This window comes from Schistocerca gregaria, chromosome 1, assembly GCF_023897955.1.
Source record: "Schistocerca gregaria isolate iqSchGreg1 chromosome 1, iqSchGreg1.2, whole genome shotgun sequence".
Lineage (NCBI taxonomy): Eukaryota > Metazoa > Arthropoda > Insecta > Orthoptera > Acrididae > Schistocerca > Schistocerca gregaria.
In genome coordinates, this window is record NC_064920.1 from 498,028,832 (window position 1) to 498,048,052 (window position 19,221).

At 42.9% G+C, this 19,221-nt stretch overlaps 1 protein-coding gene across 2 annotated transcripts in view; it reads left to right on the top strand.

Moving 5' to 3' along the window:
• The window catches only part of LOC126353980 (NGFI-A-binding protein homolog), a 363,923-nt gene that overhangs the window by 16,672 nt on the left and 328,030 nt on the right, over positions 1-19,221 (top strand). The gene's annotated exons all lie outside the window — the stretch shown is intronic.

Below are 19,221 nucleotides of genomic sequence, written 5' to 3' on the forward strand. Positions count from 1 at the left end.
AGTGCTTCGCACACCTCGTGTTTCACGAAGGTACCCGCACTGTATGAAGATTTGTAGATTTGGCACGAGAGACGACTACGAAAGGCAACGGAAAAGCACCTCCATTATAGTTTAGAGCGCGAGGGCAGGCGGGATTCCCGAGAGTGCTCCTCGAGGCAGGCAGAACCAGTATGGGGCACGCTGTTTACCTCCTCTTTAAGAGTCAAGGTCTTTGCACATGACGTAAATGGCCCCCTGCGACGAGCTGTCCGCATTCTCACCGGACCTTCCCTGAATCGAGCTTCGCATGATCCCTCTATGTTGCTTGCTCTCAGGTTTCTGTCGACATCATTAATGACGGGGCGCACTAATTATCTGCTGAAGAGAATTTGTATCAAAGTGCGAGGTTGGGTTGAGAAATGTGATTACACTCTGCGGAATATAAAAAAATTTTGTTGCGATGTGTGACTTCGAGACTTGTGTTCAATTTCCAGCCAGCTGCAGCTAGCAATTATATTATTTAATGGCGAATGTTTTGAGTGATTCATGCCACATACTTATTAGAATTGCATAAATGCGGATATAATGTAGTGTTGAGGCACTTATCTTGAGACATATACAAACCGAAAAATCCCCCATAAGGCCTCTTCTTGGGAAAAAAAAGTAGCGAAAATTTCATGATATCGTGATAGAAGTAGGACACATTAAAACTAACAATATCGTTGAGATATAGACGCTTTATATGTATAAAAATATAATGTCCTAAATGAGGCGTTGCATATAGTAAAGAAACTCATATTGTACGTGTATGTCTATAAAGAGTAACAGCAACAGCTGGTGCGCTAATAACATCACCATTGAACGCCAGTAAATCCTCAAACACACAGGCATGTGCGCACGTTACTTTCAAACACTGATATGAAACGCTGTCTCCTGAAATCTTGTAATAACTCACGTTCTGTTTATAAAATTTTGTTATCGGATTTCTCCCATACTCGATTTCACAAATAAGAAAGAAATCACAAAAATACCGATAGCTTACAAATTTGTGTGCTGATGATATCAGACTCAGAGTGTATAATACACATGTTTGGGAAGAACGAGAGCTAGGGGAGAGATGCAGCTTTGAAAACGGATCGTGACTCCTGCAGTGGTGTATTATTGGGGCACAAGATACGCAACTTAATTTTTCTGCATATTGACGTTTTAGCTGGTCTTCTCTGGACTGGCACTGAGAAAGATACTTGTGACTGAAATGACTGTTAAGCTGTAGATTAGGCAGAAGGCAATACGTAAATGATTACGACTACAGAACTGTATACGATATTTTACTCTGAAAATTGATTACGATGAGAAAACTCTATTAACTACAAATGTCCTGTCATGATATCATAGGCGGTCGACAGACGTATCCAGGGAAATTCGAATTCCATCTGAGTCTACAAAGCATCAACAGTGACTGCTGGAGGTTTGAGCCGAGCTAATTGCCGACCAACCTACCTCAGAGATATGTGGTGGGTGGCATGTAAGACGAACAAGGGAAACAGTGACATTATTCAATATTCGAAGCTAGGGCATCGCCCTGGTACACCGATGAGCCAAAACATTACGACCACATGCTTAACAGTTTGTTTGCCTGTATTTGGAAGGAAATACATCACTGATTCTGCATATCAGGGATCCGACAGTTTGTTGGTAGGTTTGTAGTAGTATGTGAGACTAGATGTCTAGGCACAGGTCACATAACTCGCGTAAACAACGGGCCGCTGATTTTCGCACGCAGTGATGGTGTCCGATAGCGACCGAGGTGGACTTCATAGGACTTACACCAGGCGAATCTGGTCACCGAGATGACAACGTGAGTTCACTAGAATGCTCCTCAAACCACTATAGCACGGTCCTGGATGCGACGCAGGGACAATCATACTGCTGAAAGATGACATCACCGTCGAGGAAGACATCAAGCATGATGGGATGCAGGTGGTTCGCAGTTGTAAGCATGTCTTAGGTTACCATCATAGGTCCCATACAAGCGCAGGAGAATGCCTCCCATATCACAACACTCCTCCCAGCAGCCTGCGTTCGTGGCGTGCTGCACGTTTCGAGCCACCGTTCACCCAGATGACTGCGTTTGTCGAGACGACCATCGACCTAAAGTATCAAAAATGTCATCCATCCGAAGAGCCGACACGCTTCCATTGATCTACGGTCGAATCACGATGGCCGCGGGCCCACTGCAATCGTAACTGACGATGTCGTGTCAACATGTGAGCACATAGTGGTGGCCTGCTGCGGAGCTCCATGTTCAACAATGTGCCCTGAACGGTGTGCTCCGAAACACTTGTGCGTGCACCAGCATTGTGCTCATTCGCCAGAACTGCCAGAGGTCACCATCCATCCTACTTTCCAGAGCACACAATCCTGCAACCCCCACATTCTGTGAAGAATTTTGGACGCCCAACCATTTAACGCCTAGTGGTGGTTCCTCTTTCCGTAGATGCTCACGACAGCAGCACGTGAACATTCGACCAGCTTCGCCGTTTTCGAGACACTCGCTCAGAGGCTCTTCATAAAAATGATCTTTCTCACCCTTTCTCAAAGTCGCTTATCTCAACGGATTCCCCATTTGCAGCCCATATCTTCGCTAGGGTAACCCCTCATCCGTTTCTGCTTCGCTTCCATGCTTTTGTTACCGCATTACGCGCCCTCAACGCCACTAGGTGGCATCCATCGTCGCGGTGGGCAGTGGCAGTAACTTTTCGGGTGATCAGCGTATACAGTGTGTGACGTGACCTGACGAAGAAGCGGTACTCCAGCCCAAAAATCTCCCTGATGTAGGGATTTCTATTGAGATTACCGTCGGTGCGTGGGAGTGTGTCTCTCCAAACCATGAGACCTCTCCCGAGGTTGCTGCCATAGCCGCCGACGATGATCGCCAGGGGTAGTATAGAACCGTAAGTCGTCGCTGAGCACAGTGTGATGCCATTCATTAGCAATCCACTCCAAATGGAACCGCTTGTGGTGCGGTACTAACGCCAGCCTACATACGGGACAGTATTTCCCTACTCTGGGTGCTGTTAGTCTCACGGCAATGGTGTGGGACGACAGAATGTTGAAGGGAGTTGTTCGCGGACCGCAGCTGCAGATGTGAAGAGGTTAAGATGTGCTTGATGCACAATATGGCGATTCTCTCTTGCAGTGATCCCACGTGATCAACCAGAACCTTGGCGACGAGTACGTCTGCCCTCAGGTTCCCATGCAGTCTAACATCGGCCCACCGTTACGTCCGAATATCCCACAAATCTGGATATTGCACGATTCGACCAGCCGGCCGAATGGAGACCCACGATGAGTTCCCCATTCAGCGTGTGTGATGTGCTGATAGCGCTATCTCATACAGGTACGCGGCATCTCCATGTCCTTCACAGTAATAACTCAACATCTGATGCGCTCTGTTTACGTTTCAACTCTAATTATTCACATGCTCGTCGATGCTATGAACGTGTAGGAATTTACATTGACTTCCAACCACGTCAGAGGTGGAGTGATTCCTGTGAAGGACACGGAGATGCTGCATACCTGTGTGAGGCAGCGTTATCAGCACTTCACACAGTTTGAAAATGGACTCGTTGTGGGTCCATTTGGCCGGCTGGTCGAATCATCTAGTAGACAGTTACGTGGGGCATTCGAATATGACAGGGGCTCGATGTTAGACTACATGGGAACACGAGGGCAGGCTTCACATTTCTTGCAGGGAATGTAGTTGATAGTCGTAGGTCGCAAAGCGCCAGCATTAGAAAAATGCTATAGATACGTTCATTTCACTGTTTTGCAGCACTTCATAACATCCAGTTTTAAATGTTTCATAACAGCAGGCAGCATAAGTCACCAGTTGGCGCATAAGCCCACCTCAAACTCTTCGATCTCAGGTCACGTGCTTCGTCGGCCATAAGAAAAGAGCAGTAGCACACAAAAAAAGAAGGAAAGTTATCATATTGTATACCAAAGTAGTGCGAAGCGTCTACATTAGTTTCGACAAAATCATCAGACTACAGCAGGGAAAGCTTTAATTAAACGCGGCACTGCTCCATGACGAAAAAATTTTTATGTACATTATGCGGGCTGGTCATCCATCAGATAGACACATAGGTTATCCCTTACTGATGATTTAAGCAGGTTTTTCAAAAAAGGTTACACTGCAACATGATTGAAGGAAAACAGCAGTGGCCGAAAACAATTCGCCAAATATTATTAAACTTGTAGATGGAGTGTCATCACCATGTCGCAAACCTCGTTTTCCATTTCAAGAGTTCAGACTGTTAGGTGAACGTTATCATGTATACTTGCTCGGAAAGTGCCTGTCTCACGTAGCATTCGATGCAGACATCCGACTGTTTCGTGCTGTGGTGCCCTTCGGTTGGGAAAGCGCTGTCGATACGCTCTCCCTGCAGCTTGTCTATTTTCTTTCACAGACCCCTATATGATGCATATCAGCCTTTCAGCATATGTAAACCGCTCAATGTTCATTGCTGTTGTCATAAAGCGCTGATGTGACTGTACTGATGTGTTTACAAGGAAGCCACCGTTGTTGTCACAAGGCGTTGATTGTTGCGAATGAATCTGTGTGTTATGCAGACGCCAGAGCCAGGCATTCTTACACAGAGCAATTTAGCAATTTTGGATGTCTACATACCCCAGTCTGCGATACCGACACATCAGCTTACGCCATTACCACTGACAAAATGTTTCCTAACATATTTTCGCTATTGAAATATACTTGTTTTGATGTTCCCTACTTCTTATATTAATTTGAACGAATATTTCCGGAACACCCTGTATAGTCCTCAATCCACCATTCGGCGTGTGGCGGAGGGTATTTTCTGTAACAGTGTGTCTGCCCCTTTTTCCTGTTCCAGTCGTGTATCGTTCGTGGGAAATACGATTGCTGGTACGCTTCCGTGTTGGCTAGAATTCCATTTTATCATCGTTGTCTATTTTCGAGATATAGGTAGGTCGACACATTGTATTGTATGACTGGGTGTTGTGTGCTGTCCTTAGGTTAGTTAGGTTTAAGTAGTTCTAAGTTCTCGTGGACTGATGACCATAGATGCTAAGTCCCATAGTGCTCAGAGCCATCTGAACCACTCTTCTAGGCACGTACGCTCTCGGAACTTTCTAGACCTACATGTACATACATATTGCGTGGCGGAAGGTACCCTGTACCAACTAGTTATTTCCTTTACTGTTCTACCCGCAAATATAGCGAGCCAGTGGTCCTTACACTGAATGTACGTTGGCGGCAGTAGAATCGTTCTGCAGTCAGCCTAAAATACCGGTTTTCTCATTTTTCTCAATAGTGCTCCTCGAAAAGAACAACGCGTTACCTGCAGTGATTCTCATTGGTGTTCCCGAAGCATCTCTGTAACACTTGCGTGTTGTTCGAACCTACCGGTAACAAATCTAGCAGTCCGCCTCTGAATTCGTCGAGCATTCCTGTAAGCCGACCTGATACGGAACCCGGACACTCGAACAGTGCTCAACAGTGAGTCGCAGTAGTTTCCTATATGCGGCCTCCTTTAAAGATGAACCACACTTTTATTAAAATTCTCCCAGTAAAGTGAAGTCAACCATTCGCCTTCCCTACTACGGTCCTTACATGCTCGTTCCATTTCATATTGCTTTGAACGCTACGCGTAGATAGGTATGTAATCGACGTGACTGCTGGTAATGCACTCGAACATTATAGGTTTGTTTTTCCTACCCACCTCCATGAACTTATCTTTTTCTACATTTAAAGCTTTAAGAGCAGAGCATGCTGTGATGCTGAGTCGTGGCGCCTACCAATGGAGTTGGCTGACCATCTCCGTGACGCTTTAGCGGCTTATCAAATGAACCCGTAAAGAAACGCGCTGCTCTTCCTTGGATTTCTGTGTTTCCCCTGACGGTCTTCACGATTAGGGAAGCAGGGGAAATCAGACTATCTGACAAGAGCTTCATTAGAGGTACTGGCTATGCACATACAGTAGTAATCCACGGAAGGGTGCAGTTCATAAACAACGATAACATAGGGAGACGTCATAGTTTGTCGCCTGATACGAGGGGTGGCACTGCAAGCGACGCTGGACGGCGAACAGACACGTAATAAATGGACGCAGTGGTCGCTACCTTACATGTCATTATGAATACTCAAGCCAACCAGGCGCCGTCGTCTGGACATAAAAGTGGAAGCTTCACTAGGTACACGACAGTCAGTCTTAGTCCCTAACAACGATGATACAGGTCGTCACCGAAATCTTGGGATTTTATCCGTCAAGCTAACCGAGAACTTTGAATCATTATTACTTGTTGCTTGTACACTTGTTCTAAATTCGGACTCATTTAGGCTAATCCTTCTTTGCGTTCAATTTCTTCAATCACAAGTGTAGTTTTAGTGGTTTTTGAAATTATTTGAGCCTCTTCCTCCGCCGTTACGGCCAACGCAGCACTGCACGTTCGCACTCGCCCCGAGCGCGCTTCTTTCCGCCGGCTCGCCGTAGCGTCCGGTTTATTTCGAGTTGGCGCACGCGACGGCACTCCTCCGGCACGCCGTTCTTTTTAAAGCCGGCAAAAACGCGCTCGCATTTCCTCCTTCCTCGGCCCCACATCCTTCACGAGCGCCGCACTTTTTCTTCCGGAATAGGTGCGCTGTTTGTATCCCCCTGGCTGCTCCCTCCCAAGAACCCTCCAATTCTTTTTTATTCCCTTCCTGCCGCCGACTCTTTGGCTGCATCTTTCTTCTTCTCTCATTCCTGTCCCACTCTGATGTCGGTCGTTAGTTGTGTTTTATACGGACACTGTCAGCGCCAGGGAAAATAAAACCTTTTTGGAAAAAAAAGCGGAGCCATGTCTGAAAAAGTAACCGCTTCGTGGCTCGAAGCCAGGGTGAGAAAACTGCCCTCTGTGTCCCGGGATGGAAGTACTGCCAACACTGTCTGCTGGTCAATAACGCTTGCATCAACTGAGGTGGTGCAGCCCTCGCATTTGGATGCACGAGGGTTCGAATTTCCACTTTTTCTGTGGTTTTCTTTCTCTTCGCTGTATTCCTCTAAACGAGCTTACGCAAAAAAATTCATTGTTTATTGGAAGATGAGTTAAGACCTATATTACGAGTACCGGGTAATGATGAGCCATTACGTGACAATCCGATGCTCAAACCTCCTTTTTTTCTGTTTTTGCCCCGCGTCGGCGCAGGGTCGGCATGTTTATTAACGGATTTGGCATGCTTAAAGTCTGGCCCATCCTGTAGCCACCCCGTTAATCCGTCCCCTCTCTCCTCTCCAGGGACGGAATACGTGTACCCCAAATGACTGCGTGTAGTGTTCTTCAGGTGAAAGTGAGCGAAAGATTTCTAAATGTTTGCGTTAGTGTAACACAGGCGGTACTTGGGCACCAGCTCCTTACTCAGCTACTGAGATGTGGTAAACCGCATGAAAACCACATCCGGGCTGTCCAGCTCAGTGACCCACGTCGTTAATCCGCCAGGCGGATTCGATTTGTGATCAGCATATCTGCCCGTCCTGGAAACGGCTCTTTAACACGCACGGGTATCTAGGCGGGTGCGACTATGAAAGCCAATTACAAAAAGGAAAATACACCTTCTGGTTGGATTCACAACTGACATACAGCGTAACTGATGCACCGCCGATATTCTCAGTGCAATTGTAGGTTCTGAAAAGAAAGTAAGTCTAGAGTACGAGTAAAGCATGTATGACGAAATTAATGTTAGCACCATAAGCAGCTTTTAGAGAATAATATTTTATTGATGACTAGTTTAGGTACGTAATACCATTTTCAAGTCTACTTTAAAATACATACTAACAAAAACATTTTGTTAAATTAGGTTAACACATAAAACATCAGATCGAAGTTAACAGTTGTCTTTGTCAAGAAAACTTTACGTCAAAACATTCTGTACTGCTGTCGTATACTCTCCATATCACATTTGAATACAGCTCTGTCACAGTTGTACGACGTCCACAATAGGTCTACATCTAGGTGAGACCTGTTCATATATGTTCTCCCGAAAGGTATCAGATGATTTCGTACATTTTCGAAGCGTGTGAATGAACTGTCTCTGCGCGTTGAATATTCTGTATGCGAATTAATTTTACAGATGCCACCACACATAAAGTCCAGAGGACTGTGGTCGGTTGAACGTCTAGGGCATAAAGTGGTCCTCAGGACCTCAAAAATATGCAACCGTTTACCGTGTAGTAAGGCCATCAGAAGGTCGAAATCTATTGCGAAATGATTTACACATAATATGTGTTGAGTGCGAAAAGTGGCAATTATTTCTGAACAAGGAAAAGTGTGATGTCATCCATATGAGTATGAAAAGAAAACCGTTGACGTTCGGTTACACGATAAATCAAACGAATGTAAAGGCTGTCAACTGAACTAAATACCTAGGAACTGCAATTACGAACGACATAAATTGGAATGATCACATAGAAAATGTTGTGAGGCAGGCAAACCAAAGACTGCGCTTTATTGGAAGAACACTTAGGAGATGGAAGATGCAGCGGGTCTACTAAAGAGCCTGCGTATCAACGCTTGTTCCTCTGCTAGAGTACTACTGTGTAGTATGGGATCCTTATGAGATAGGATTGACAGAAAAAGTCCAAAGAAGGGCAGTTCGTTTTGTATTATCGCGAAATAGGGGAGAGAGTGTCATGGACATAATGAGAGAGATGGTGTGGCAATCATTTCTTTGCGACAGGGTCTTCTCGTGAAATTTCAGTTAGCAACTTTCTCCTCCGAGTGTGAAAATATTTTATTGTCGCTTATCTGCGTAGGGAGAAGTGATCATTGTAATAAATATTTTTAATGCAATTGTGCTGTTCCTCGGATCCTCGAGACACGATCAGATGTGCATGCCCTCCCCACAGACGAACAGACAATGAAGCCTGGGAGGTCGCGTGCATAATCAGCATCGCAGTGCAGGGAGGGTGTGAGCACTGGCCCTTACCTGCGCATCGTGCGGTGCTGGCTCAAGTTGTTCTCTGCGGCATGTGCTCTGAAACAAAGGCGTCACAGCTGGTGTAACTTCCCATCGCGGGAAATGTTACATGAGACTCCTCGATTTGCTTTACGCTGAATAACAGTTTCGGCACCCATTATGTTACAATGAGCAACATCATGGGTACAAAACAAGAAATATTACGTAATGATATATTGAATGTTTTGTACTCTAGAATCCATACGTATTATAAAAATGTTCACATGTTTGTGTGTGTGTGTGTGTGTGTGTGTGTGTGTGTGTGTGTGTACATCTCCTAAAACACTGGGTTGACCAAACGTGGTGCACATATACCTTACTGTCAGACAGCAATCGCTGTGAGTATAAGAACCATCTACCTATCATAGTTCACGAAATACGACGTCGTAAACAAGCAGACGCGTGGGAAACGGCCGTATCATGCATAACGTTTAAGTGTATTACTTTTTTTTTCACCCGACTCTTTTCGCAACACGTTTTGCAGCAGTATACACATATGCCGCTGAATGTACCCACCACCTCTATTCGTAACATATTTCGCTGACAATATCCAAATATGCCGATGAATGTACTTACACAAATGTATAATTGTACAATACATAGGCCAAGAGATATGACGTCATAAACTTTGAGATACGTGAAAAATGCCGCTTCAGGCATGAAATTTTAATACGTTTTTTCTTCGCCAAGACACTCCTACAGTCGATTCAACATAAAGAAGGCCTGACAGCTGGTAGGGCTTTTGACGGCTTTCAACCACGAAGCGTAAAAGCTTTACGCGAAAAAGATTGCCGTCTATGGAGCTATGAGGAGGCGTTGCCAAAGAGATGTTTACAAAATCACGTTGTAGACACGCGAAACAGCTGCGCCCAGCGGACAGAAACTGCCCGGGATCATATTTCTTAATTTAGACACTGTACTTATACATTTGTGCAATATGCATAGTTCTTTGTACGACTGCTTCATAATTTCAAATGTGTATTTACGAATACATCGAAACGAAATTTTTTCGATACTTCATTTCAAAAGCAGTTTACTTTTCCTAACAGAAAATTTGCAAAATGAATACCCGGAAAATGCCGAGTTTGTCAGCTAGTACGACTGTAAATACGAAAGTCCATATTTGATTGACGTAAGCACGTTTAAGTGGTTCTTGGAAATAATACGTTTAGAAGCTATCGCTGATGCGTGGACTGTCAGTTCAGTCTTAAATTACCTGACGATGATCTAGAAAATCGAAGGTGTTTCACAACAAATTATAAAATATTATCGTGGAACATTAATACTACGTTTTTCAGTTATATATATATATATATATATATATATATATATATATATATATATATATATAGAGAGAGAGAGAGAGAGAGAGAGAGAGAGAGGAACTATGTGTGTGTGTGTTCCTCTAAGCACCGATGTTAACGGTTAAAAGAAGAAGCAAGAAAACACATAGATTGAGTCATTATGAAAGAAGATTAAGAAGCGTTACCGACTTAGATCAACTTAGAAAATCAACCTTTTCAGACCTACAGAATGCATCCCATGTAATAATAATAATAATAATAGTAATGTGTGTTACACATCAGGAGGTCAGCTCGGACAATATGCTCTGAGCGACGTCATCATTACAGATAGGTAACGAGGAACCAATTCCACGTAGTGCGCTTTCATCAGACCTGTCTTCTGATCTATTATCTGTAGATTCGCCGAAACCAATTACCTTATGGAAATAGGATTAGGTAACAGTTATGGCAAAAATACATTGCAACACAAATTAGCGACAACTGAAGATGATTTACTGAAAAAGTCTTATAATACTTAAGGGGGGACGAAAAAATTCGCGAGTACATATAAGTTAATGTATCTTTTAATGTATGAGAGGTAATTGAACCAAATTTTGCACATGTTGTCATTATGATATTTGCTATGATCTCGTTTTTCAATTTTTTGTCAAATAATTTTATCAACATGTTGCTGGATACTTTTAGAGCGCACACTATCATATGAGGAACATTACTCATCGCTATCAAAATGTGGTGGGTTATTCTTAATAAGTAGACAAAGAAATCCGTGTATCAGTTTTTTTAGTTTCAGTCTTACAACTGTCGCAAAGATTTTTTAAATTTTTTGCACTATACAAAGGAATTTTTATTCCACAAAATTTACATAAATTTTGCATAATGCCCTTTGGAAAACTTAGCAGCACAAGAAGTTGTATTATAGTAAGTACAAAGTCTGTAGCAATTTCAGCGTTTTATGGTTCAGCAGAAAATATCCCTTACACACTTAAAAATATTTTATTATTGCTCATGGCAGAAACAAGTAACTTAACGTTGCCCACAACAATACATTTGGTCACTATCGTCTTCATGTAGCTCTTTTCTTCTAATCTGATACTTCTGACGTGCCCTTTTGGCAATATCCTTCACTGACATTTCAGAACTAGCAACACCAACATCATCAATCTTCTTCAATAGGTTTTCATTGAAGAAATCTGCATCAAATCCTACTCTCATAAGAGTTCTAGTTCTTCCAGTGTTACCAACACAGAAAATCATAAAAGCATCATATGACGAAATTTTAACAGTGGTACATGTGTAAAATGTTATCTTCAGACGTCTCTTCTAAATGAGCTTATTAAGCTTTCCTTTGGGTTTTGTGTTGCACTATGTGGCATTGCTTTAATAAACAGAAATTTATCAAATTGTAAGTGGGCTCACAGCATTCTATACCCTACAGATGTGTTCTCTGATGGCAAGAAATACTAAAAATTGCAAATATGGACAGAGTCGTGTAATCCAGTGAATGATGACTAGCATCACCTGTATAAAGTCCAGTTTGACTACTTGTTGACAACTGTAGACGAGGCGTGCGGTACTAACTTTAGGTACTATCCTGTGGTATTGTCTAATTAACTGCTGAGTTGAGTCGGTTGTGTGCTAATTTCAGTGTTTCAGTGGATATCCATTTGGGAAGTACACTGTTCAAAACAATCAAGGTCTGTTATGTTAATCCCTTCTGATACAGGTGATACCTGTGATCTTATTGCATGGCTTGAGATCTTCGCTTTCAGTGTAGCCAACAATTAAAAACATTCGCCACCTATTGGCTGTGTTATGCATTACAGTGCCGGAAGATTCCCTCAGAAGGAAGACAGTACCGGTGTCCCAAAGATTTCTGGTGAGCTACAGAGATGGCAGTTGTCATGTGTGGACGTTGTATTGTACCAAACATATACAATGCGAAATCTTAATACAGTGCAAGTAGCAAAGGCGGTCGGTTTGATCCAAAAAGGATTGATTTTCAGCCTTGTTTCTGTCTCTCCACGTGTCATCCATAGGTTGTGAATACGCTGCAGGGAGACAGGCGAGTTGGACAAAGTCGCAGGCCCATTACAACCCCAAGTGAAGACCGATATCTGGCCATCTCTGCTTTTCGGCGTCATGCGGATGCAGCCAGAGCACTGCAAGGAAACCTCAGAAGGATCACTAGAGCCCCTGTGCCCAAATCAAACTGTAAGGAAGAGGTTACGAGAAAGGACCTTACATCCCAGACGTTCTGTTCCGAGTACCAGGCTTGACACGACAACATCTTGCAGCTCGCCTTCCCATGTGAACTGCCAGCTTCGTCACTGGCGAAACGTGTTCATCACAGACGTGTCCAAATATGCTGTAACGCAAGGTGATGGGTGTGTTCATGTGCTAAGACCCTTGGTGAGAGGTACCTGCAAAATGCTGCCCAGGTTCTGTGATGCTGTGGGGAGGCTTCAGTGTCGACAGTCATACGGATCTTGTCCGTTACCCATGGTCGCCTTACCGCCAGGCAGTACATCGAACAGTTTCTGTTGAACCGAATTGCTTCTAATGCCAGGGCCCATGTAGCGGGCATCAGCTAAACTTGGAGACTGAAGTAATGGATTGGCCGGCTGCGAGTCCCGAGCTAAGCCCCATTGTGCATTTGTAAGACATGCTTGACAGATCGTGATCCACCACAGACCATCCAAGAACTCTCATGGGCTCTCATTCAAGAATGGGAACGGATACCACAGGGAGAACTCCACAGACCTATAAGGAGCATGCCAAGTAGGTATAAAGCAGTGATATGCGCTCACGGAGGGTGTACAAGTTATTGAAGCTCTCAAAGTCAAATGGAAAGCATCCAGGATAACGAGATAAATGATAATTTCCACTTTTTTTCAACACCTGTCGAACATTACAGTTCTTTCATGTAAACAATCGAGGATGTAGTGATGTTTTGCGGTGTACTTAATTTGTGAGTTACAAAGATTAAATTTGGTAACATATCCAGTCCTCGATTATTGCGCAGTGGAGTACTGCGAATGCCCAGAGTCACATTCCCCTAATTCTTTTGAGCGCTGTATTTTTGTGACGCAAGGCGGGTCCGCAACACAATCATTGTTGTCTGCGCCCCTTTTGGGGCTCAACCACAAGTAAGTTGTGCCTGAGATGTAGGCAGCTCGGCGCTCTTTTATGTAGGCTGTGTCCTGTATGTTCTGGGAGACACAGCAGGAACCATCCCGGCCTTTTGTCTTTGGCGGTTTAGGGACTTCCACGGACAACTTAAGTGTGGATGGCCAGATAGGGGATTTGGTCCATCGCCCTCCCATGTAGGAGTCTAGTGTCTTACCAGTGCGTCATCTCGCTCAATAGGAAAACAAGTTAGCACTTCGTGATTATCTTTTTAATAAATCGGCTTCATGAAATATTGTTACACTATTATGTCGGATAATGACACAAACTTGCCACCCAGCACAGCTCTGACAGTGATCCAGTCGCTCTAGAAACATGTATTCCTTGATGCATCTGCTGTAAATACACAATACGCTGACAAAATTTTGGTAGACTTGTATATGTCACAGTATTATCACCTTCGTAGATTCTAGCAATCTCACGATTCCAGATCCTTTTTTTTTCAGCAAAAATATTAGTGAACGTAAAAGGTAACAGCAAATAAAATCGTGAGCAATGTAAAATTACGGCTTATGTATTTCGCTTCATAGATATATATTTACCAAAGTGTCCACAGTTATCAACAGACCCCTGAGGCTTAATTATTGCTGACAAGATAAATGTTCCATTAGGTTTTTATGACGTGTTTAATCTGTTACATACGCTTCTGTTTCAAGTGAGGAAACTCGTGAATGTCCTTCAGCATTTCCTGCAGCTGCTTGGCGTGAGCTGCAGAACCAGTAGAAGCAAGATCCCCGGTGAAAATAAGTATACCGTGCATGTCACCCCAGTGTACCATAAAAGGGTGTTGAAACGAACAGCGGCTTTTTCACCTGTCTGTAGTGGTTTATTTTCGCAGTGTCAGCTGTTGAGAGATAACTGCATTAGACGCACTTCGATGACAAGAGGCCTCACGAAGTTTAAACATATACTAATAACATATCACTGAGTTAGGAAAACTACCACTGCCGGAAACAGCCGCTGTGGCTGCCGATTGCTCGAGTCAAATATTTTATCTAATCTGAGACTAAAAATAAATACATGTTGTAATCCTTAGTGCACTATCGACGGGACAGCGATCGTGTTGGTACCACAGGTTCCCCATAGATTGCAGGAACACCTTCTAGTAACCGTGAAAGATGGTTTGGTAGAAGGCTACCATACTTGTGCGTGTTCAGTATTCCGTCTATGAAAAATGGGCCTATGGACTGATGGTTCACTATCCCATACCACACGTTTACACTATGGACGCTGACTTTCCACATGACGAAGCCAATGGGGATGGTCAACAGACCAATAGTGCATGTTTCGGCGGTTTACCTAGCAACGATTGGTAAATGTGGCTTCATTACTAAACATCATACATCTGGCGTACCTGTCTTACTGCCCACGTACAGAGGCTAACACGATTCTCAAATAGTTTCCAAGCAGCCCTTGATGGGGAGAGATGTGATAGGGTTGAAACCTATGTCGATGGAGAATGCGTAGGGCACGCGGCTGACTCATATCACTTCCTCATGTGATTGCTCGGAAGCTAACATGTAGATCAACTGGAAGAGCAGCAAGAACATTAATTTCCCTCTCATCTGTCGTCACTTGTTTTCTTCTATCGTGTTGTCTACACTCTCACGTAACTGGTTGAAGAGCCTGTTAAATAATTGCCGAGATGTCTATATCTTGCCGCATACACCGTACAAGAAAGAACTGTATTCTTCCTCCAGTCGTACACCATGAGCACGTCGGTTTTTTCCGCGTTGGTAAATCCCATCGTCCACTCAGGATCGTCTGCTTGGAGTGTGACGCACAAACTGACTAACAAGTCGCAATGGACTGAAGGAACACACAAGGACACTGCAAGCAAACGTAACAACGTCGTACCTAGCAACTATGCAGGTTGAATGTTACAAACAAGTGTTGATCTGGGGACTTTTCAAAATACGATATCTCGTATATGACTCGCAGTAGGATCCTCCAAAATACACCACTGATGATTTACGCTACTTTTAGTTAACTAATGTCAAGAGGCATTGTTCCATTTTAAAAAGTGCATGTTTGCCAAAAATACAGTTTCTAAGTATTATTAGAATCTGTTAATTGGGTGACAATACGAACCCTCGGGGTTACCAGTCCATTTTGTGAAAACCACAGATCAATTTCCGCAATATTTGCGGTACAAGTTTTAGGTGATTCGGCCTGTACACCCCAACAGGCTTGTAAATAACAGTAAACACCAAAAACGCTAATAAATGTTTGTGGCCATTCTACTTCTACCTGTCACATAGAACTGCAGATCTAATGCCTCAAATGGCTCTGAGCACTATGGGACTTAACTTCTGAGGTCATCAGTCCCCTAGAACTTAGAACTACTTAAACCTAACTAACCTAAGGACAACACACAACAGAGAATCCCTGACACCGCCGGGAATCGAACCCGGGAACCCTGGCGTGGGAAGCGAGAACGCTACCGCACGACCACGAGCTGCGGACTATCTTCTGGGTGTTTTACTTTTTTTTTTGTTCTGTAGTGTTCTTAGTTGTTACGATATATAAGCTGGGAACAGGCACTTAACTCACACATATTGCTCATTCGAGATCTCGCACTGCCTGAAATATTCATTTTTGCCGTTGGTTCCTTATCTCAAAATACCCAGTTTAGGCTTCTGTAACGTCTGCACAATTTTTACCTAAAGTTTCGAATTCCCCTGTACTTGACGGTTCGCTGTTGTACCAGTATATAGGGTACACCCTCATAGGCTTGCAGAAAATAAAAACAGAAGTATAAACAGCGATGTGTGTGGAATAATGCCTTATGTAATTGTGACACAGTTGATTCTCTTACTTCTATTTCCCGAGACTTTTCTCCCTAGACATTTGAGGAAGTTGGTCAGAAATCTATGGACGGTTGCGTAGAGAAGACACGCCGTGTTTAGACTGTGCTCCAGTAGTCAAGGAATGGACGATCTGGATCCTACCAGGTAGCAACCAGACTCAACTCGGTGGTGTGGGGAAAGAGGCCGTGTTCACTAGTTGAAATCAGATCTGATGTCTGTTATACGATAGTGTTAGCACTTCCAAAAAAAGTCTGACACGAAAGATAGCGAATTATGTCACATAGCGTCTGGAATATCTCTTCTTATGGTTATCAGTCTTCTAGTGTTATTCTACTTATAGATTCTGTAATTTTTTATTGCTTTTGCTTACTACGGGCAGCATGAAATAACGTGTTTTCTTACTTTTCTCCTCTCTTTCTTTTCTGTGTTTTTCATTCCTTATATATGTTATTCCCTTCTTTCTTCTGTCCACAGCCGGCCGCGGTGGTCTCGCGGTTCTAGGCGCGCAGTCCGGAACCGTGCGACTGCTACGGTCGCAGGTTCGAATCCTGCCTTGGGCATGGATGTGTGTGATGTCCTTAGGTTAGTTAGGTTTAAGTAGTTCTAAGTTCTAGGGGGCTAATGACCATAGCAGTTGAGTCCCATAGTGCTCAGAGCCATCTGAACCATTTTTTTCTGTCCACATCGCTCCTGTCTTTTTCTTTGTTTTCTCCTGGAAGCCGCTGAAACTTTTTACTTTTGCTCTGAATTTTCCTCTTTCCCCTATTTCTTCTCCCGTTATTTCCATTTCTCTTAGGTCTACTTTAACTTCTTTGACCCACATCACTGATGTTTTTGGGTTTCTGCCAAAAAAGTTAAAAAGTTTTTTTGTTATCCTGTCAGCATCTAGCAATTTCCGGTGTCAATACAGTATAACTTTTCTCTTCTTCTTGTGTGTGGTATTGGTTCTGCTTGTCTTAAACTTATTTATTACTTCTTAATTTCCAATTCCCGTTCACATATTTTGGCCCAATAACTTTCCTGATTATTTTGCTTTCATTCTTTTCTGTTTCGCCTTATTATTTAGCTGTATTTTACAAAAGGCATTCTGAATCAGAAAGGCATTCTGGTTTAATGACAGCGTTGTAGTACTGGAGTTTCGCATTTGTGGAAATAGAATTCTCTAATTTTTCTTTTTTCTTTTTACTGCTATTGCAAAGAAAGCAGCGAAATACTACATTCTTAATAGCAGTTACTGTTGACGTGAGAGGTAAACGAGCATCGCGTGAGAGGTGTAACTGTGTCTCTGCTCTGAAGAGCTCTACAGTTCGCTCTCAAGCGCATCCATAATGGGTCCATTCTGGTCGGCATGACTCAGCTTGAGAGAATTCATAACGGGGCTGATGCTGTAGCAGCCTTTTCCTGAATAACGACCAGTTTATTTTTCCCCACCGTTATTAAGCTGTATCCTCAGAAGCGACAATAGCTGTTCCTCCAACCGGATGCAACAGTTCGTTTCGCCGTTGCACTGGATAGAGGACGTAAAACATAAGGTAGTAGCCGTCCACAGATGTGCCGACTACGAGAGTGAAGCAAATTGCATTGTGCGCTCATCCTACTCCAAACATAGATGTGTGCTTTCAGTCATATTTTTTATCGCCGCCCGATTTTTCGTATTTCTGACATATCTATAGCCTTCCTTTTTTTTAGAAGAAAGCGTTGCTAGAATCCGTTTGTAATGGGAACTTGATAGAGACGAAAACCGGAACAAAGTAAACGTATTCAGGCTAAATAGACTGTATCAAGAAAACCCTGAAAACACTTACTCCACAAATAATTGTTAAAAACAAGGCGACTAATCTTTCTGCAGTGCACGTTGCATTCTATCCGCACGCATCGTAATCAGATCCACCAAAAGTTGCACTTAACAGACAAGGCCCATGTCCTTGTAAAAAAAGATTTGAACACGTGTCAACAGCAAATATGTTTCCAGTTTTGCATGTGAACTGTTCCCTTAATTTCAAAATGTGTGGGACAGAATTCGTCCTTCTCTTTTCGTATCATTTTTATCTTTATTAATGAAAAGATAATCACAGAACTCCAACTTAAAATCATTTTAAAGTATACCTTATAGCCATCTACCAGTAACCTCCGCGCCCCCGTTGATTCTTTAAAGAATCAAGCTCCCCTTTATAAAACAGTTTCAATGGTCTGATTACAAATGATTTAATGTGTTAAAATTTTGACATTAAGCATGTAAAACCTTTATTGTTGAAGGCTCAAAACCCGATTTATGTTGGTTTTACTAGTTTCCGATTATTCACCCGTAAATTAATGAAAAACTGTAGAAAAGGTTTGAAAATATACTTAGAGTTTCTTGGAAATCGCTAACTGCTCTCGTTGTCGAACACTGTTTGAGTATTGTCTGGGTAATTTGCTCTCCGTTTTCATCAAAAGCTACTTTTTTCACATATATAAATGTTTATGTCGTCATGTTTATGACGCCTCCTGAACAAGAGGTCGTACAATGATACAGTTTTTCGAGTACATTCTGTAGTATACATGAATAATGTTTCCAAAATATGTGGCGAATAGGATCAGTAGTGAAGTAGTAATTAACTAAAACGTCTTGTACGATGCTGAAGTTTTATTGCATGAGCAGCGAAAATGAAGTAAGCGATAATTTTTTCCTTTCGTCCCTTTGTGGGGTATGTCAGCGAGAAACAGTTTCGTAAAGGTTTGAAAATAAGTGTAAAATTTGTTGCAAGTTACCAATCACTATTATTCTCAAAAACTGGATGAATGTAGTCTGGATACTTGCGCGCGGTGAGTTGCACTGCGCCAAGACTTGTACATAGTTTTTTCCTACAATACTCGTCTTACCTTTAACAAAATATGATACTTGTTAACGCGTAGTTTATAAGAG